The sequence below is a fragment of the Ambystoma mexicanum genome, chromosome 12 (genome assembly GCF_040938575.1).
Source record: "Ambystoma mexicanum isolate Mex_15411 chromosome 12, UKY_AmexF1_1, whole genome shotgun sequence".
Classification (NCBI taxonomy): Eukaryota; Metazoa; Chordata; class Amphibia; order Caudata; family Ambystomatidae; genus Ambystoma; species Ambystoma mexicanum.
The window spans coordinates 512,305,108-512,326,589 of record NC_090936.1 but is presented as its reverse complement, the minus strand read 5'-3'; the positions used below and the strand labels follow the sequence as shown (position 1 = coordinate 512,326,589).

Genomic DNA, 21,482 nt, shown 5'->3' with positions numbered 1-21,482 from the left:
GATTTGCTCTTAATTTGCATGTGGAAATGCCTTTGAAAAAACTGCCTATTTACTGGAAGTGGAATCACACAGTTCCAACATGCGACAGCACTGTCTGTACATGGATGCTCTATTTGTATGTATTGCTATGTCTAAAAGCTTTGAATGCAGTGAACATGAGGGTCTGTAATTCCATCTGGCAACTATAGGGTTAACTTTCTCTTCCAAGAATTCCTGACTGTGACATCATTCCCCATGTGAGCAGGGTGACTGTGGTGTCTGCTCTGCCACACAAGGTGGAGTGCCTGTAATCAGATCTGGCTACAATGGGGGTGGGATTGTTGCCCAGGGAGACTGCATACTAATAACAAAAAATATAAAATCAGGCAGACAGTTTCTGATTTGACAACTTCTTCTCTGTTGCCATCCTGAGTAGCAGTTGGACAATGCTCCCGGACACACAGGTAAGTGGGGGGGTGGGGGCAGCTTGAGCACTTACTAGGGTTCCATGTGGCAGTGCAGGGAGCTCCCCACCCCATGTCTTCACCTTTCAGATCCTGGAGACAGGGGCTCAAATGACATAACAGAATCTTCACAAGATAGAATTATAATTTATTGTAACACACCTCGGCCGATGGCCTTTGGTGCCTACAAATTACATACAGAGTATAAAAAATAATCATAAAATATCATAAGAACACACAAAATTAAACTAAAAAGAGATCCGGAAAATTAACAAGTCAAAAGATCAATGGGTCATTAATAACTTTGCAGTTCTTCAGGTGGTTGAGTGCAAAACAATATTGAGCTATGAAGCTTTTTTGCTGAAGTTCCATGTTCCTCTGTAGGTATTCTGGCAGATTAGTCTGCCCACATCCTACAATAATACAGTCCGCGAGAGGATTACATTCAGGGATATGGACTCTTTTGAGCTTTTTCAAATCGCTACATCTAACAGCTGCGGGATTCATTTTTTGGTTCATCCATCCTAAAACTTTGTTACGTGGGGCCTCCCATGGCTCGTGCTTTGCTGCTCTGGGAACATTACTGATCATTTTTATTTTGCCCCTTATTTCAGTCAGAAATTTCTTATCCCAAATTTCTGGCATATTCCCCTTCCAGTTTATGATTGTGTCCATGCTTCGAACTAAGTTGTCATCTGAGTTGAAGGTAGAAACTGGGTCATTTGGAATTCTCACATGGGGGCTTCAAATCACGCTCCTCATATTGGTGCTCCCTGGCAGACAGGGTAAAATTGACAGTATGGTGCCAGACGAAACGCCACACTTAGCTTGGAATGCATTCTCTGTGCTGCTCTGAACCCCAGCTGACAAGAGAGTGTCAGCTCAAACCTTTGATGGAGCGACTAACCCGCTCCTAGGACCATACTGATGTATGTATTTTCTTTGCCTGGATTCCCTTTGCCATACATTCACTTTTATTCCAGAGGGATGGCGCTCGAACTGGGAAGCTGGTGCCCCCAGCTTTGGCCTGATTGAACCTTGGTGTGATGAGGCAGTGGCTGTAGGCCTCCCTGGTGGGTCTTGCTGAGGTGTGTTTTCTAAGACTGGTTGCCAGGTAGCTTGGGGCGTTGTTCAAAAGACAGCTGTGGGTGAGGGATAGGATTTTGAAGGTGATTCTGTCTTTTACTGGAAGCCAGTGACCCGATCTAGTCTCTGATATGTGTTCCTGCCCAGGTTTAGGGCGGCTCTGAGGTCATTGTTCTGGGTGATTTGAAGTTTGCAGAGGTTTTTTCTGAGGTGCCACAGAGTAGGGAGTTGCAGTAGTCAAGTGTTGAGCATATAAGAGCTTGCGCAACTTCCATACGGTTTTTGGTGGTGAGGAATGGTTTGCAGGCGTTAATTAGTTTGATCGCTTAGTTTCTGGAGGGTATCAGGTAATATAATCGTGGCAAAAATGTTGCGGTAAAAAAATATTGCAGCCAAAATGCCGCCGTTTGACCCGGTAAAAGTGTGCCCCATTATACCATTTAAGGGGATGTCCCCCGCTCCCCTTAAATGGTATAATGTGTCCGGGAATTGCAGGGGTGTCCCCCGCATGTTTTACATTGACTGCGGTGCAAAAACAGCGGCATTTTTGCCGCAATATTTTGTTATCACGGCAATTTTTGCCGCAATTATATCACATGGAACCTTCTGGAGGGGGGTAGGTATTCTCCTTTTGCACCAGCTGGGTTCTCAATTATCTATTGTTTTTCAATATCTCATATTATTCCAAGTTCTAATTCGTACTATTAAGGGTTAATTGTCAATAATGTATTTTCACACAAATGTTTCTTTCAACAGGTTCACTTTTTAATAAAGCACATAACTGTCTTTGATTTTATGTCTCTCATGTATGTCTCTCTACACATGCTTCACCCCTTTTCCTATAGGGGCTCATCAGGAGAGAATCTATAGCAATCAAAAGAATCAAAGAAAAATAGACGAAATTAAATTCAAAACACAATTCATATTTAATTCTTTAATAAGTGAGTAGTGATCTCTTGTGTTGTGTGTACTAATTGAATGTGGGTTATCCACTCACCCTTACTTCTAATATTTCACTGTAGAAGGTTTTGCAGATACTTTAGACATCTATCTTTCATCAGGTTCACAAGTAGCTTATTTTCCTTTTTTTAACAATGTTTTCAGGGTTTCTAAACAAAGATAGGAAAAGTTCCTTTTTATTTATCTGAAAGGACTTAAATATTATTCTTACAATTCAGTTTCAGTTATTCCTTAGTGGCTATGGATGCAGAGGCTATCATAGTTAACATTGAGTTTTCTCACATCAGTATAGTTACCATCTAAGTAATAGTTTAAGAGTTCTTTTAAATAAGTGTAAAGTGAAATTTAGAAAAAAATAAATACATTTAAAAAATCAAGGAAAGACCTTTTCCCTTTTCATTTTTTACCTTTGAGTATAGGATTCAATTGTCCTTTCTCCATGCCGCCAATCCTGGACACTGGATAGTCCTTGGATTTTCAGCATTTTTAAACTGATCTAGAAGCATTGCACAATGACGTCATCGTGCTCACGCACATTTGCATGATGATGTCATCAAGCGATTGTGTGAAGGGGCCATTTTTGCCATTTTGTTTACATAATTCCCAGAATTTGGTAATCAGGGAAAAAGTATTATTTTCCTTAGTAGTAAAGGAAATTAAGAGTTTTGATGTTTTAAATATAGGCTTTTTTTCCGCTAATGTGTTGCTTTTGGTAATACAGTATTAATTAGGTAAAGCCTCATATTAAAGGTTTTATCACCACATTGTGCTACTTAGTTTATGCTGCTATCAGTGTAGGGCTTAAGACTTCTAGTACCCTGACCTTTTATTGTTTTAACCAAGCCTCTTGTGATGCTTCTACTAGTGTTGCTTAAGTGTTATGCTCATAAGTTAACAGAGGAATTTTACTGAAACAAGTACAGTTTCTTCTTACATCCATTATGATAACCAAACAATAGCTTTCCAATTTATCACAAATTGTTAAGCAAACAATGTAAAGTTCCATTAGTTGTTATATCCAATTAGACATCTCATTGTCGCAATTTAGGCCCTTTTCACATGTGTCCATAAGGAAAAGCTATTTTGCTTCTTTCTACTTTAAGAGAACTTCTTTTTTTCCTCCTCTGGGTAATTCTTGTATACTTTCAAGGCCCAAGAATCTTATATCTTCAACTTTAATTTCAGGATGTACTGTACAGGCATGAATTGCCATGGGATATCTAAGATCCATATTCCTTATTGCTCTCATATGTTCAAAAATACGGGTTTTTAATGCCCGAATTGTACCACCAACATACATTTGTTGGCATATGCATTTCATACCATAGATGACATGTTTTTATGTTGCAGTTTATGAATTGTAGTATTTTTTTGGTTTTTCCATTTGGCATTAGGATTTCTTTTGACCCGTGTAGCATTTGTGGGCATAGTTTGCATCCTGCACATTTATATTTTCCAATGATTGGATTGAAGTTTAAGCGATTTCAAATGGCTAGGTTTAATTATTTTTTTGATGGTAGGAGCTTTATGATAACATATTCTTGGTGTTTTATCTAGATGTTTTCTTATGTTTTCATCTATTTGAAGAATGTGCCCATATTTTTTCAAAATGTTCCTCAAGGTTTGTGCTTCTGAATTGTTGTGGTCATCTGGATACGTTTATCCTTCTTCCTCTCCCTGTATTCTCTTGGCATTTTCTCCCCCTTTCGTACTCCTTGTTCTAGTATCTTGGTATTATAACCTCTTTGGGTACATTTGTGTATTGTATTTTCAATATTCTTCTGATAGACCGCCTTCAGAGCTACAATTTCTTTTTAACCTTATTATTTCCCCACAGGGGTTATTGTTGACCAAATGTCTTGGGTGGTTACTCAACGCATGCAGTATGCTGTTACCTGCAGTCGGTTTAGTAAACAATTTGGATTGGATGTTCTCATTTTCAATGTATAGCTCCAAGTCTAAGAATTCTATTTTGGCTGGACTTTCATTCATTGTGAGCTTTAGATTGAAATCATTTGTATTAAGGTAGTCCACATAGGAAGTGAGCTCGGATGTTTCCCCTTCCCAAATGATTAATATGTCATCCATATAACGACCCCAGAAAATAATATTCCTATGGTTGTTAAATGCCGGATGTTTCCGGGCGTGGTTAATCTCAAAATAGCCCATGAAAAGATTTGTGTATTTTGGAGTAAATTTGGACCCCAGCGGAGTCCCTTGTAACTGGCGATATAGTTGTTTATCGAAACAGAAGATGTTATTTTCCAAAGCAAATGTCAACATTTGGATTATCATTTTATTTTGTTCCTGATCTGAGATGGATCTGGTTTTTAAATAAAGATTCAGTGCTTTTGATATCTTTGGCATGTTCGATACTTGTATATAGTGAAACTACATGCAATGTAATAAATCTGAAATCTTTTTCCCAAGGGATTGAATCTAGTTGTTGTATAATGTGCTTAGTATCCCATACAAAAGAAGCAAGGCCTGATGCTAGAGGTTGCAGATGTATGCCCACATATTGTGGCATTCTCTCAGTTAGAGAACCTATTCCATTGATAATGGGGCGGCATCAGGGCTCAAGTCGAGGGTACACACGGGGGGACGGAGTCCACCCACGTTATTCAGAGGGTAGACTCAGTCCCCCCAGCTAAAATGGGAAACATTGAATGTCTTCTTTGAATTTATGAATTAAAGCTGACCTAAGGGATCAAACCGCATTGTCAGGTTTGTAGGCCCGACACGTCACCACTGCACTATGTCACCTGATGAAGAATAACAAACTAAAGGTGACATGTCCCATTTCGGTACTGCAAGTCCCAGGGAAAACATTTGTATTGGTTCCTGGAGTTTAAAGCATGCAAACCTTTTAATGTTTTCAAAAACACTATTAGAAGAAAATATCCTCTCTTGGTTGTGTGTGTGTGTGTTGATTTTATAGAAGGTAAATGCCATTCGTCCTGTGCAATTTGGGTGGTTTTTACCAAATTCTTCCTTTCTTGTTATGTAGATACTTTGATCGCAATTCATTACTGATGGCATTTTGAAACAAATCAACCACATTTCCTGATGGTATTGCTGCTGTAAATTTAGATTTAGGTTTACAATTTGTTTCTTCACATAGAAAGGTATCAAACTTCTGCCCTTCACAAAATCTTGCTATGGTATATTCCTCTTCTTCTGTAATATTGAGAAGGTCAATGGTACTTTCTATAGGTTTCTCTGAGAGATTGGATGGGATCGCATTCTCTATTGCTTCCTGGGTTCTTCTCTGAACCTCTTCGAAGAATTTCTCCAATTTTAAACATCTACAAAATTTGTAGATATCTAATTGAGACTAAAAATAATCAGCCTTACTTGATGGACTGAATGATACGCCTTTACTCAGTGCAGTGTTCAGGGCTGGTTTTATTTGTTAGTCTGAAAGGTTGAGTATTAGGTCTATCTCATGTTCCCCCGATGTTGTGACCTTGTAGTCATTCCTGTTGGATGTATTCCGGTTGGTGTTGGTGGTCCCTCCCCTCTTTCCTCTCTTATGTTTATGGCTTTTTTTGAGGTATTTTGATTTTTGGCCAAATTTTGGATTTCCAAATTGAGGAGTGGTGCTCAGAATTTACTTGTAGCGTCTCACCTCTTCTAAAAAAGAACAATGTGTGTTTTCTGCTTGTTATTTTTCTATTACAGTTTTGGTTTGTCTTGTATCAGTATCACTTGTGGTTTCCACATCTGATGAGAGAGACGTGATACATTTGTACTTTTACTGTTTGTCTTAAGTTTTTGTTTCTCCATATAACTACTTCTAAAATCATATTTTCTTTGAAATGTATATATTATCTTATCCTTATAATCTTTTTCATCACAGATGAATTTATTTTGTTTCTTCTGTTTTAGTTCTTTTGTGAAGTTTCCCAAATATTCATCCAGTATCTGGTAATTTTTTTAAGTCAATTCCGGAAGGTTAAGTTTCTCTATTTTTTCTTTTAGTAAAATGATTTCCTTAGTAGGTTTTTCATGAGTTAAGGCAGCTTGGTTAATGATTCTCACCATCATTTCTTTGGATGTATTTGTTAGTAACTCCTCCCAATCATTGAGTGCTGCCTTATCCTCATCATCAAATGATGGAAAAATACAGATTCTTAATCCTCTAGGAATTCGTCCTACCTCCAGGTACATTTTTAGTGTTTTTATTTACCACCATTTAGATAGTTCCTGTTTGCTGGCTGTCTCCAGTTGTTTAAATAGGTATCTCAGTGATGTGTTAGTTTCTGAGGGGGACTTGTATTAGAAAATTCTCTACAGCATGAAAATAGTATCTCTGCTTCTGCATCCCTTGCTTGATATTTGTCATCCATATTTCTGTTTCTCTTGACACAATAATTATAAATGGTAGATGTATTGTATGGCGATTTTTTTCTTCTTGTTTTTGCAGGTGACAGTATTGTTTCCAGTTGAAAAAAGGACTCTGCCTAGGTTGTTTTGCAGATAGATTTTGATCACAACCGTTTCCAGTCAATTCACTACCTAGTGGCGAGTCCTTTGTTTGATCGTGTAGCCAGAGGTCGAGGCGGTGTGGTTGACAAGGCGAGACAAGGAGAGCAATGAATCGGGGTAGACCCCCAAAGTCTTGACAGAGGGTGCTACCGAAATCTTGTGTCCATCAATGACGAGGGATGTGTACTCCCTGGGGAGGCTCTTAAGATGGGCAGAAGGCCCAATGAGTAAGAGCTCAGTCTTTTTGTCGTTGAGGTAGAGACTGTGAGCTGCCATCCAGGCTTGGTTGGTTTCATATATTTTGTTGATTCTCAGGGTGTCTTCAGGTCATCACCGGAGAGGGGGATGAGAATTTGGGTATCATCGGCATAGTTGGTAAACGAGATACCTAAGGTTTCAAGGTGGTCGACGTTGTACAAGGTGGGTGAGACACACAAGCCTTGGGGTACTCCACAAGAGTTGGGGAGGCAGTGGCCTCGCTCACAACAACTCTAGAGGATCTGCTGGATAGGAAGGAGGTGATCCAGTTTGTGGCATCTGGGGAGAAGTGGGAGGTGGATGAGAGTGCTTGGCAGAGGATCTTATGGTCTACGAGGTTGAATGCCGCTGAGAGGTCGAGGAGGACGAGCAGGGATAAGGATCCTTTGTCATCGGCAGTGTCTAGCTGATTTTTTTAATTAAGGATGGCTGGTTCTGTTGCGTGCTTGGGGCAGAAACCAGACTGGCGGACGCCAAGGATGTGATGGTGTTCAAGGAAGGATTGTATTTGTACATAAGCTACTCTGTCCATGATTTTGAGGAGATGGGGGACAGTGGTGATGGGCGGTAGTTGGTGTGGATGGCAGGGTCAAAGGTGGATTTTTTTAGTAGCGGTGAGATCCAGGATTCCTCGAGTGAGAAGGGGACACAGCAGGTTGTGAAGGACGAGTTGATAATGGAGGCTATCAAAGGGAGAAGGGGCTCAATGTAGTCTTTGACCACGGAGGCTAAGAGGGCGTCTCCCTTGCAGCAGGAGGGTTGAGGCTGGAAATGATGTTGGCAAGGGTGGTTACATTGGCGGGCTGGAACTTGAAGAGTGGGATGTCATCACAGGTGGTCCCGATTCGAAGTCTGCCGTGGGTAGACAGGCTCGTTTGGTAAGTATTCTGGTTTGGAGCTGTGTGATTTAACTGTGAGTGTGTCTTGGATCTTGTTACACCAGTCATTTTCTTTGACAATGGTGTCCGGGAGACAGGGGAGTTTCAAATTCGTGGAGAATAGTGAAGAGTTCCCGGGAACTTGAGGTGGCGTTGGCAATTGTGGTGTTGTATAAGGAGACTTTTGAGGTGAGGATCAGCTGTTTGTAGTGGTGTGAGAGAGAAGAGCGGTGGTTCTTGTTCCTAGTGGTAGGGAATTTGAGCCAGACAGCTTCTGCTGTGCATTTGGCTGCTCTGGCGTAGTTCAGGGGTGAACCAAGAGTTGTGATGGGTTGGGTTTGTAGGATTCTTTGCTTTCAGAGGAGCAAGGATTTTGACCACATAGCAGAGCAGGGTGTTATAGTGGTCAACTAAGGCTGAGGGGACAAGTGTGGTAGGGAGGGGTGTGTTGATGAGGGGAATGATGTTGGCACTCGTCAGGTTGCGAGACCTGCGGCCATAGTTATGTTCTGGATAGGGATGGGTTTGGCTGTCTTGCTAGTGGCTGCAATGGAAAAGGTAATGGTGTGGTGGTCAGACGAAGGCCATGGGAGGATAGATGATATGGTGATGTTGCAGTTGTGGTATATCAGCCATTCTAGAGTGTGGCCGTGGGCATGTGTGGGATTTGTGATGAGTTGGGTGCAACCAAAGGCTGTTAGGGAATTGGCTATGTTGTAGCGTTTGTGTCTTTGGCGTCATTGAAGCCCAACTTGAAGTTGCTCAGTAGCATAAGTTGAGTGGAGGGTTTGAGGTTGGTAGAGATGAGTTGGGTAAGGTCATCTTCAAAGGAGGCAATGGGTCCTGGTGGTCGGTATATGAGATGTATGTTAATAGTGTTATTAGGCGAACATTTAAGTTTAGCAGACAGGGATTCACAGTGGGGCATAGGGGTAGTGGAAAAGGTATGTAGTGGGAGAAAGTCTTTGTAAATGAGGGCTACTCCACCGTCTTTCTTGTCCGGCCTGTCACAGCAGAGGATGACATAGCCAGCGGGGATGGCAATGGAGAGGGTAGGGCTTGCTGATGCGGAGAGCCATGTCTCGGTGAGGGCTAGGATATCTAGATCATTAATGGTGATGAGGTCTAGGTTTTCGTGAGGATGAGCAGTAATGGACCTAATGTTAAGGAGGGTGCAGAGCAAGGGAAGGCTGTGTGTCATGGTGGTGTTTGAGTTAGGGTGTATGTGGTCGTTGGTTGGTGTGGGACAGTGTGGTTAGGCGCAGAGTTGATGACAGGAATCTGTGGTGTAGTGAGCTGGGGCCCATCAGTACATGGAGTAGTGCTCCTGTATCCTAGGTAATCATTCCGGGCTCTGATGGAGGGTGATCTGGTGGCAGGAATCTGGACTTTCCATCGAAAGTCTATCCATTCAAATCAAGGGGTTTGCAACGAAAACTTATGCATCAAATGCATGTTTTTAAGGGGTAAGGGTTAATTATTTTTGGGTGGGTTTTAAAGGGTAAAAAATGGGGGATGTGGCAGGGACTCCCCATTAAAAAAAAAGCATTTAATGCAAATTTTATTCATTGCAAAAAATTAGATGGAAATGTAACTCGATGCAAAAAATGTGATGGATAGACCATAAACCAGGAATCTGTGGTGAAGTGACCTGCTGCTGCTTAGCGCATGGGGTGTTGGTCCTGAGTCTTAGATGAGCGTTCCAGCCTCTAATGGAGGGTAGGAGTGAGTTGTGTGGTTGAGGCTGGATTTTAGGTATGGGGGTTTTTGGTTGTTAAGAGGTGCATAGCGTGGGCTTGGAAGACGTGGTGAATAGTGTGGGCTTGGAAGTCGTGGTGCTCATTGTGGCATTCTGCAAGGTTGGGGTCTGTAAGCTGACAGACGTGGGATGCGGGGAGGAGGGGCGGCAGCGTCACAGGAAGCGGTTCTTGTGTGCTGCTTGGTGATGCAAGGTTTGGTGGCAGGGTCCTGGGATGCACTAGGTTGGGGTCCTCGGGGAGATGTGTGGTACTGTAAGCTAGCAAGGGTGAAAGGCTGGTTGTCGGTGTGGGCTGCGTGGCGATGTCCCTTTAAGGGACGCGCATGCGGCGGCGTGACTTTGGACACCGCTGCGTGCATTATAAATAAAGGGGGCATTCCCGGGCACAGCAGTGAGACCGGGAAGCTCGAGACGAGCAGACGTGTCGGAGTGAGTCTGTTCGTATGTGGGGGCTTACAGGCATCGCAAGTAGGGGTCTGATACACTCCCAACAGTGGCAACGAGGTCGGTGGAATGCCTGGGCCTGGCGGTGAAGGTCTTTTCAATTTTTCTTCATGAAAACGGAGATCTTTGAAAATCTTCGTTTCACGCCGTAGGCCGTGCATTTACCACGCGGCAGTCGACCATCTTGGATTTTGTGCCGTAGACACTTTCTGAGCTCCGGTTCGTCCGGTGAGTGGCATCCAGGCCCAACTTTTGGAAAAACTGATTGCAGGCAGTCATACCTGCACATCCATGCCCAGATTTTGGATTTTTTTTTATTTCTGGGCCTCCTACGTCGAGTGCAGGCGAGGTGAAGGGCTGAATTGGCTGGGCCTGCTTAGCCCAATGCCTCCATGGCTCAATTTTTGGGACCTCTGTACCTGACCACTGCACTACTGCAGCTGTGGACGTCCATGTTAATTGTCCTCTTCATCATCATACCTGTGGGTGTGGAGTACTGCCACTCATCATCTTCATCATCAACACCACCAGGTTTGGACTTGTGTTGCCTGGGTGTGTCTGGACTGGTGGCAAGTGGTTCCCAGGAGGGGACTGAACTGTGGTGGTGGGAGTGAGTTGCAGCCCCCAAAAGCCACGCTGGGGGTGCCTGTGCGCTCTAACCCATGAATGTGCCTGGTGACCAGGACGGTGGGCAGCCTGCAGATCTGCAGCAACCTCAAGTGCAGCCATAACCTCAAGCACAGCCTCAACAGCCACATCCTCAAGGGCAGCCACAACCTCAAGTGCAGCCACAACCTCAAGTGCAGCCTCCAGCTCGCAGCTACCTCAGGCTCCACCAGCAGCCCATCTCGGAGTTTGATGTCTCAGGCCCACCATCCAGCCTGGGGCCCAGATGGAAAAGGTGGGTGGATTGTCTAGATATGTACTATAGGGCAACTATGGAAACAGACGATGACAGCAAACTTGCCACCATGCTGTACGCAGCTGGACCTGCAGTGCAGGAAATCTTTGAATCAATACAAGCAGCTAATGGCACCTATTCGGCTGCAAAGGCTGCTCTTCAGGCTCATTTCCTGCCCCTCGCCAATGCTGACTATGAGAGGTTTGTGATGTTGTCAGCTCAGCAGAAGGAGCAGGAGATGTTAGACACTTTCGTTGGCCGCCTCAAACGCCTATCTATCGCATGTGCATGGGGTGATGCAGACGACATGATCCGGACGATGCTCATTCAGGCATGCTCATCTGGTAAACTGAGACAGCAGGTGTTGAGGGAGCCAGGCATTACGCTTGCTCGCATCCTCGAGCTAGGACGCCGCCATGAGGTGTCCGAAGCCTGGGCGTCCAGGATGGAGGCTGGATCACGCACATGAAGACTGAGGAGGTGTGTGCCATGTATCGGGGCGGCAGAGGTGCCAGAAGACCTGGATCAGGCCTCCGTGACAGGGGTGGAAGAGCCGGTGAGTCGTGCCAGAAGTGTGCATATGACTTACCCCCCCCTGCTGAGTGTCCGGCGGCTGGAAGAACTTGTGGTAGATGTGGTCTCATGGATCACTATGCCCGGGTATGTAAGGCAGCCCTGCCTGTGATGGTGCCCAGAGGCCCGGTTCGGTCCAGTTTCTTTTGTCAAAATCGCCCCTGGAATGTGACCCACGTCAACCAGGGCGAGGAGGGTGCCACAGCGGAAGAGGAGGAAGAGGTGGAGGAAGAGAACATCTTCTTTGTGTCGAGTGTGGGGGTCCTCAAGTCAAAGAACAGATGCCAGCTGAGGTGTGTGGTGGAAGTTAACAAGTCACCGGTCCCAGTACTCATAGACACAGGGGCCTCTGTTAATGTGATGGCCCGTGGACACTATGACGCTATGGACATGCCTCCCAGGTTGGTCAACCCTAAGGCTCTTATTTTAGCTTTTGGGGGCTTGGAACCCATCCCACTGGACGGTGCCTTTGTAGCGAAAGTGGAACATGATGGCTTGCAGATCACCGTCTGTTTCTAGGTCACGCCAGTGAACACGAACACTCTCCTGAGTTGCGCTGCAGCAGAGGCCCTCGGCATTGTCAGCTTTGCCTATTCTGTGTATCTCGAAGACATCAATGATCTCCTGGACAAATATTCCGCTCTGTTCCACGGAATTGGACAAATGACTGATGACCCCATGAGGCTGCACATCGACGAATCGGTGCAGCCCATAGCCCTGAAACATCGGAGGGTGCCTTTTCATCTTCGGGAGCAGGTGGACAAAGAGTTGGACAATCTTGTGAACTTAGACATCATCGAGAAGGTGGAGGGTCCGACTCCGTGGGTGTCCCCAATTGTTGTGGCAAGGAAACCTAAGCAGCCTGACTCCTTCCGCATATGTGTCGACATGAGGCTACCTAGCAAGGCCATCAAGCGGGAGAGACATCTTACCCCAACTATCGACGACATCATTGCGGAGGTGCAGGGTGCGCGGTTCTTCTCCAAACTGGACCTCCGGGCCGGCTACCATCAGGTCGTTCTACACCCGGAGTCGAGGTATATAATCTTGTTCTCCACCCTCCGTGGACTCTACCGCTATAAGAGACTCCGTTTTGGTGTGTCATCGGCGGCTGAGGTGTTCCAGAACATCATCCGAGGAGCCCTTGCCGACCTAGAGGGCATCTTAAACATTAGTGATGACATCCTAGTGTTTGTCAGAACTGAGGTGGATCATCTGCGCAAGCTGGCAAGAACTTTTGAAAGGCTGCAGTCGCTCTGCCTCACGCTCCACAGAGAGAAATGTGAGTTCCTGCTCCCATCCATTGAATTCTTTTGGTTTGTCTTCAAGGAGGGAGAGGTGTCACCAGACTCGAGAAAGGTTCAGGATATTAAGAAGGCCCAACCGCCTGAGTCGGTGTTTGATGTGAGGAGCTTTCTTGGCATGGTAACTTACTGTGGACGCTTCATTCAGAACCTGGCCTCAAGATCTGAGCCCCTGAGGGCCCTTACAAAGAAGGAAACCGCCTGGCAGTGGGGCCCCCTCGAACAGGCAGCTTTCGACGATATCAAGAGCGCACTCACGGCAGAGGATACCATGATGTTCTTTGATCCCACCCTGCCCTCAGGAATCATTGTGGAAGCCAGCCCGTTTGGCCTGGGGGGCCATGTTAACGCAAGTCGATCGGGATGGCAGTGTCTGCCCAGTGGCCTACGCCAGCAAGGCGCTGTCTGACACCGAACAGCGGTACTCACAAATCGAACATGAGTGCTATGGGGCTGCCGGCATTTCAGACTCTATGTCCTGGGGCGCCCAGTGACTGTTGTAATGGACCACAAGTCCCTGCTTCCAATTCTGGCGGGGTCCTCATCCAAACCACCAGCGAGGATAGAGCGATGGATGCTTGCCCTCCTGGAATACGGGGTTACTCTCGTATATCGACCAGGAGTGAACAGTGCAGCGGACTATCTGTCCAGGCATCCAGGAGTGATCGACGGAGAGGAACAGGACACATGTGCCGAGGAGGCGGACGATCACGTTCGCATGGTGGTGGAGGCGGCTACCCCCAATGCCATGCCACTCGAAGATCTGGAGGCAGCGGCAGCGGGGGATGAGTGCTTCCAAATCTTAAAACACGCCATGCAACAGGGTTCTTGGAAGACGGTGCTGGAGTCCCTGCCGGGCGCACACAAGATGCCAAGATAGGGCTAGAGCAACTGTGGAAGGTGCGGGAGGAGTTGTCATTCGCGGCTTCTGGTCTTCTGCTGGGAGGCGACCGAATAGTTGCACCCCAGTCAAAGATCAAGGAAGTGATCACTCTGGCCCACCATGGACACCAAGGCACCGCGAAGACCAAGGCCCGACTGCGCCTCAAGATGTGGTTCCCGGAGTTAGAGCGGAAGGTCGATGACTTTGTTGCTGCCTGTGCCTGGTGTCAGGCGGCGTCCCCTCTGCAAAGAGAGCTGGCGATTGAGGCCATGCCCCGAGGCACAAGGACCTGGGAAGTGGTGCATGCAGACTTTGGATCCACCACGCTGGGAACCCACTTCTTGGTCATTGTGGATGAGTACTCTCGATATCTTGAGGTGGAATTTGTAGACTCTGTGATTTTTGAGCATGTGGTGGTGGCCATCGAGAAAGTGTTCGCTGCCCACGGGTTCACCCACACCCTGTGCTCCGACAACGGGGTGCCATTCCAAAGTGAGTGGTTCTCGGAGCTGATGGATGGATATGGGGTACAACACAGGAAGATCACCCCACTCTGGCCGCGGGCGAATGGTGAAGCAGAGAGACTGACGAGGACACTAAACAAGACATTCAGGATAGCCCAGGGCCAGGGACAGTGCCTGCAGCGGGCCCTTTACCAATTCCTGCGGGTGTATCGCACTACCCCCCATGCATCCACAGTAGTGGCGCCGGCTGAAGCCCTATTCAAACGGTGCCCCCGCGGACTGTTGCCGGAGATGGGGGAGAAGGAGCCCGGGGTCATCGATGATCAGTAGGTGGAGATGGATCGCCGGCTGCGGATTGAACAGGAGAACGCCAGGAGAGGACTTTGCCCTCAGCGACTGGAGCCGGGAGATGAGGTGCTTATCAGGAACAGACACCCCCATGGAAAGCTCTCTCTCCCCTACGAACCTGAGTCACTTGATGTGGTGGCCGTCAAGGGGTCCATGGTGATGGCCTCGGACGGGCGGTCGGCCTCACTCAGAATGTGAGCTTCTTTAGGAAGCTAGAGGACTCGAGAACTGAGCCTCCCCTCGAACCGGACCGGATGGAAGCGCCTGACGACGGGGGATGCCAACCCTCCATGCCCTCGTCCCCTGCCCAGGCAGGGCCGCCGGATGGACTACCCGTGCCGGAGGTAAGCGGAAGGTACCCCCAGAGGTTTGGGCGACGGAAACCTGCTTACTTCAGCGATTATGCATTGGGACATGTTTCATGAGTGGTGTATGGGCTCATAATGTTATGTAAGGGGATCCAGGGTGGTTGTCAATAAAGGAGTGTGTGGGGATTTGGCATGTATGTTGGAAAGTTATGTTGAAATGTTATTTCATGATTTGTGTAGACTAATAAAGTTTTGTTGTTTGTCCTCATGAAAAAGGAAGAGTGTGGCGATGTCTCTTTAAGGGACACGCACGCGGCGACGTGACGTTGCACGCTGCCGTGTGCATTATAAATAAAGGGGACGTTCCCAGGCACGGCAGTGCGACCGGGAAGTCCGAGACGAGCAGACGTGTCGGAGTGAGTCTGTTCGTATGTGGGGGCTTACGGGCATCGCGAGTGGGGGTCTGATACACTCCCAACAGGCTGGAGGTGCAGCTCATTCAGGGAGGGGAGGAAGAGGGTGGGTCTGGGGAGGTGGCGCGCAGGGCCCCATTTAGTTTGTGCAGGTGTGCTGTGAAGCCGGCTTTGGGGCGGGTGGACAGGACTGTGGGTGAGAGGAGGTAAGAAGGTTGTGTATGGGAGGGAAGTTCTGGATGGTGTGGGCCAGTGTGGGTGAGCGAGTGGGAGTGCTTGTGGTTGTTGCAGGGGTGGCGCCGGTTGTATGCCATGCGCAGTGGTTGGGCAGTGGGCAGGCAGGTTGGGCAGTGCGTTGTGTGAGGCATCAGGTGTACGCAGGGGGCCAGACTTGGGCTGGAGTTAGCGTGATGGGTAATGGGTCTAGAGGCTGGCGTGAGCTGTGGAGCCCCTCGGGACATGGTTGAGGTATGAGGGGAGGTGTGCACGACCACAAGAGCAGTGCTGTGACTAGCGCTCGGGGGTGCAGGTACAATGCAGGTTATAGCCATGTGCATCAGCAAGTGCCACTGGCTTAACTTGTTCGGGAGGAGATGCGAGCTGGATACGAGTTAACAATATGCTCACATATTCATGGACGTCATTTAAGGGTTGCTAGGGGTCGCAATTGAAACCCCTGGAGTCTCCCCGGCAAACCCTGGCTTGCGCTTTAAAAAAAAGAGTTGGTTATTTTCAACAGCAGTTCATGAACAAACTATTAAAAATAAGTGCAAGCCTGAAGGGGTGGCGGCGGGCGCAGGCGCTGCGCCACTTTCTCTTGAGTGTTCTCATGGTTGCAGAGCTGGCACCTCTGTCCATGTGTCACCGGGGCCACCCTGTGTCACTCCAATGAATTCAGAACCATCAGCACAACTTAAGTTTGGCTGGCTGTTCTTGCATAGTAAATGCTATAAAATGTACCAACGGTGTGGCTGGGAAATCAAATTATGCACATAATTATTCTGGCACAGCAGAGGAGCTAAAGTTAGCAACACTGATGCCAGTTCACATTTGCAAATGTGCTGTTAATCTGTCATTAAGCATGCTATCAAACGATAAGGGTATGCTTCGTGCTTGCATTGGCACGCTAGTTCACCAAGTTGATGTGCATTAATGGGATAATGTTGATTAACACAGTCCTGCTTGGATGAACACAAATCATTTTCTATCGGTCCCAGTCCGTTCCTCACCCCCTAGCCCCTGTGGCCCCCAAGTAAGTATTTTATGCTTCAAAATGCAGCAAAACAGGAAACATTACCTTTAATTAGCAGTACCCTCTTTTCTTTCTGGAAGAACTCCCGTGTGTTGGTGTTAGGTAAGATTTTCATATCAATGATAAATCTTCCTGACCTGTGTCAACCTCAGAACTTTATGCTGGGCTGGTAGATTATTTTTCCCTATACCTCAGTGAGAGGGAACCTTTTCCCAAACTCACAGAGTCTTTTACTCTTTTTATGGGTGTCACTTTTAAGACACTCTATAGTGTCTTTTAAAAGTTATCCACTTTGACAACTTTTTGGCAATACATGTCTATTATTGCTGGGTTGCCCTTGGGGCTCCCTTTTTAACTTTCTCTGGCTACCCTTGTGAGAACTACAGTTCCTAATGGTAGAAAGGATCTTTGGATCCCTTTTACATTTTATTAGGTGAGACCAGCACCCCCCACCTTATGTGGAGTGCTGGGGAGATACTGAGTATCCCCTGTCTCATTTGAAATGTAACATTTATGTTACAAGGACAAACTTACCTTTAATGGCTGGTGCCAGTGAACCTTTTTATTAATTTGGTGCAACTTTACCGCGGGCTGTTTTCACAGCCCGGGTAAAGGCACCCATTTGTGCTCATTTTACAAAAATGGCCCCGGTCCTCTTTTTTCACCACTTCAGCGTTCCTTGTCCTTTGTTGTTTCTTCTCTTGACATCCATGGTGGGAAATTCCTTTGTGTAAACTTTAGCTTCGGCATACATCCCGTGAAGGCAGGAAGCGAGGTAGGAGTCCAAAACTCGTGCAGCCCTTTGTCTTCCAGCCTGACTGCGAGAATCCAGTTCAAACTGGAAGGTTGGCTGTCCTGAAAGGGCTACCGACCCCTCAACTTTGAATGTTGCAAGGCTGTTTGATTGGCTGGGTTCCTGCAGAAAAGTCTGATCCTGGAGTCTGATCCTGGAAGCTGGAGAAGTAGTCGACCACTGGCGCCAAAACCGAAGAGGAAGATGAAGAAACCTCAGCTGAGACGACTTCCAGGGACCAGAGAGCTTGCTGTGTAAACAGAGCCTGCTGTAGCCATTCCTTCCAATCGACATGGGGACCGCAAAACGATGACCCTGATCCAAAGCCTGGTGAGACCCAATAGACTCAAGACCACCTGCATTTTCAGCCATCCCATGCAGTGCTGCAACCTTGCGGGGCTGCAATACCCGACTATCCTGGGACCTCGAGCCATTGTGCGGTGCATGGTCTTCCGAATTCCAAATCTCGCAGAAACTTCGTGGGCATCCTGCTGGATCTCCAGAGGCACGATTCAGGTCCGAAAAGTCAGAGTGTTGGAACTTGCAAACAATGAGAATCCGACCAGTAAATTCTGTCTTCTTCTGTGCTCACGAAAAAGCCAAAAATATCCGCAGAGCCGCAATCAGCCGTAAGAAAACTCTTGCCTAGAGCCTTCTTCTGTGATCCCTGAATCCATCAGCCAGGTTTTTGGCAGCAGATCCTGAAGTCTTCCTGCTGCAACTCTTCTTCTGTGCTGAGGTACTGTGTTGGCTGGGGTATTTTACCTACCTTAAGCCTTTGTGATTTCTGTATAGCTGTGGGGAGTTTTCTGTGATTGGGAGGCCACTCATCCAGTTCACCGAGGCCCACTGCGGAATCCTCCTAGGGTGTCTTCTCTGAAGTCCCTGGACCCTCAACTGACTTTAAAGTGAAATACTTACTTGTTTGAAGAACAGTCTTCCTCCAGAACTCTGACTTTGCCTGCAACTGAACCCCATCTCACCCTTCCTACAGCTGGCACCTAGACCACTAGGGTCCCTCTACTGCCTCGGAGTGGACGCATGCTATAGAATAAGGGAAGGACTGGATAAGAAAAGGGTTCTGTCTTGAAAAGAATAACAAGTGTTCAAAAGTTACTTACTTGTAAAAGAAGTTGGTTGGTAACTAACTCTGAGATTGAGCAGTTACAAAAGTTCTTACTTACCTTTAATGTGTGTTGCACTATTCTGAAAAGTATATATAAGGTTAAGTTAATCACCTGTGAATTGGTTGTGCCTCTTCCCCAATAGTAATGCTGTTGCCTTCACTTTACTATTCCTGTTAGGATAGATGTATGAGTGCCCCCAATTGGGCTTTGCTTCCCCTGACTTTATGTTAAGCATATCCAAAATAAGTCTGCCAAAGGTTATACCTTTAAGGTGCTGATAGCCCCTTTAAAAAGCATATAGGTTTTACTAACCTTGTGTTAGTTGTGTGCCATCCTAAAGCAAGTTAAAGAGTTATTGCTTATCTCAATCTGTGTTCCACTGATCTTAAAAAAACAGTAGTAACAGTATGTTACAACATTAGGTTTTAACTGCCTAGAATAACTGTTTGCCATTAATGAAAAGTGTTCCTTTAGGTGTAGCTGACCGTGGGTAGCATGGAGCATCCAAAATTAGTGTAAAAAGTATCTTAGACTGTGTTCCACTGAGCTGAAAAGCAACTGTAATTGTATATTACACCAACAAGGCCTTAGTCACCTAGTATAACTGTGTGTTATCACAAAAGTAGTAGAGGTATATACTGTTTCTTGAATCTGTGTTTCAGAAAAGTATATGCACAAGTTGGCTCACTATGTGATTTCCTTGCTGAGTGTCACTGCATAACTGACAGCGTCTACTACCCTTGTATTACTGTAAAGTAATCTGAAAGTAACATATGGTTTTACTCCCCAAAAATAGGTGTGCCCTATACTGAATCTGTATACAAAGGTCTGACTTACCTAGAAATACTGTTAGGTGTTCGAAATAAGGTCTTGCTTTGATCTGTGTATTTTAAGCATAGTGTTGTGTTTTTATAATGTGTTTATATGCTTTCTGATAGTACTTACCCATGAATCTCTTGGTCTGCCTGTATATAAAAAAAACACTCTTTTTACAATACAATGTGTCATTGTTTCTTTGGACCATATGTATATTACAATTTCTTTGTACTGATTCTACAGCCCTCTCTCCCTCCTAAGATACTCCTGGCTGCTCTGTCTATGCTACCATGAACTCAGGTGGTACAGCCTTGTGCTAAGAGTGGAGGCTTGTACTGTCTCACTTGAATGATTTTGCTAAGTCCTTGAACGTCAGAAAAACTGTCCAACTGTTAGCAATAGCATAAGACCAGAGCGCCACTGTCCCCTGTTAAGTAAAACACTGATCCATGTCAGGAAGTGAGAGGCTGGCAATTACATGCTGTCTTAATGCCTCAGCCTTGCACTCCCAGGCCTCTGCTTCTGACAGCAGTGATTGTTTCAATTCGGCGATATGAGATGCAGTCACGCTTTTCATTGGGGAAGTTGCAAAGTGGGAGCACACGAGGAGCAATATTTGACTCTGTGAGCCACATTTTGCTAAACACTGCCCACAAGGTCACACTGTGGAAGGGGCCGCTGTGATTTGCCACCAAGCGATGTGATGAATCCTACAGACTCTTCACTAAACCCCTGCCTAAAGTCTCCTCGCAGGTGGCCAGGGAAAGGCAGACGTTTTCTGATCCTTACCTTGGGGGTGGTGTTATGTGCCAGGATCACCTGGGAGGAGAAAGGGCCAAGGGGAAGGAGAGGACTCCGTGGGGTGAGACACTGTATTTATCTTCCTCTAAGGAAGGCCTTGCTTCCCTACCAAAGTCTGTAATGGCTTGCTATCATACCAATCTTTTTGTTCCCCAAATTAAACATCTAAATGTTTGTAAAAACAATCACAAATCCCTAAACACTGGAAGAAATAAAAAACCCTTACAAAACCCTGGAGACCTATAAAGCTAAAAACTCCCCTAAGTCCCAAGGTACTGCGAAAGGAAATCTGTGAATAATAACGATTTAAACTCTAAAGAACTTTATTCCTCTTTACAGTCAAGTCTGGTGACTGATTCTTATGATATTTCTTTAAAGAATATTATGGGTAACAGAAATGAATTTCAGAATGAAAATCAAGCCAGAAAAACTAACTTTGCTATTAAGGACTTCAAGTCCCATAATTCCGAAGTACTGGGGCAAAGAAGAGGACTAAAGAGGAACAATGTTGCAGGAGTGGTCAAATTGTTAATAGAAATGACCCACTCCTGAGGGAGACATGTAGGCTTAAAAGGCCCCCTCAGGTGCAGGCCACTGTCGAGTAGCGTGAGCAGGAAGAGTAGTCTGAACAGTGTATGCAGCTGATGCAGAAACTGGAGGAGGGAGAAGACGCTGGGACCACTGATAATCAGAAAACAGTAGCCGGTCCTGAAAGGGTCTGTGCCTCCAGAATCCTTAATTGCAGAGGTTGCGCAGCGGGAAGCATGAAAGAGGGAAGCTTGCCCTCTGAATATCTGTTTGGCAGAGGCTGCACAGTGGGAAGCAAAAGCGAGGGAAGATTTCCTCCCCAAGAGGCTGTCTCCGGTGTCTGTCGAACACCAGAGAGCATCCAGAGCAAAGAAATCTCCTTTTACAAGTGGCACCAGTCGACGGCGGACCACAAGTAGCAGTTTGCCAGGTCACGAGGAGCCACTGAAGCAGAACAACTAAGAGCAGCGAGGGGATCGGACGCGCATGCCTTACCCACAGAGTTCACCAGTTGATAGTGACCCGCAGTGCTCTGAGACCGCTTGCGTGCTCAAGGCAGGCGTTTATCAAGTAGCAAACACTTGTGTATGAGTGGAAGTAATACTAAAAGTTATTTTGAATACCGCATTATCAGAAAACAGCAAAAACAGTA

General features: G+C 46.2%; 1 protein-coding gene across 1 annotated transcript in view; it reads left to right on the top strand.

Annotated features, from left to right (window-relative positions):
* The first annotated feature begins 216 nt into the window (after positions 1 to 216).
* Positions 217 to 21,482, top strand: part of FBXO7 (F-box protein 7) — a 415,977-nt gene continuing 394,711 nt past the window's right edge. The window contains exon 1 of the mRNA XM_069628791.1: positions 217 to 443. The gene's annotated coding sequence lies outside the window, so the exon portion shown is untranslated. The remainder of the gene's footprint in view (positions 444 to 21,482) is intronic.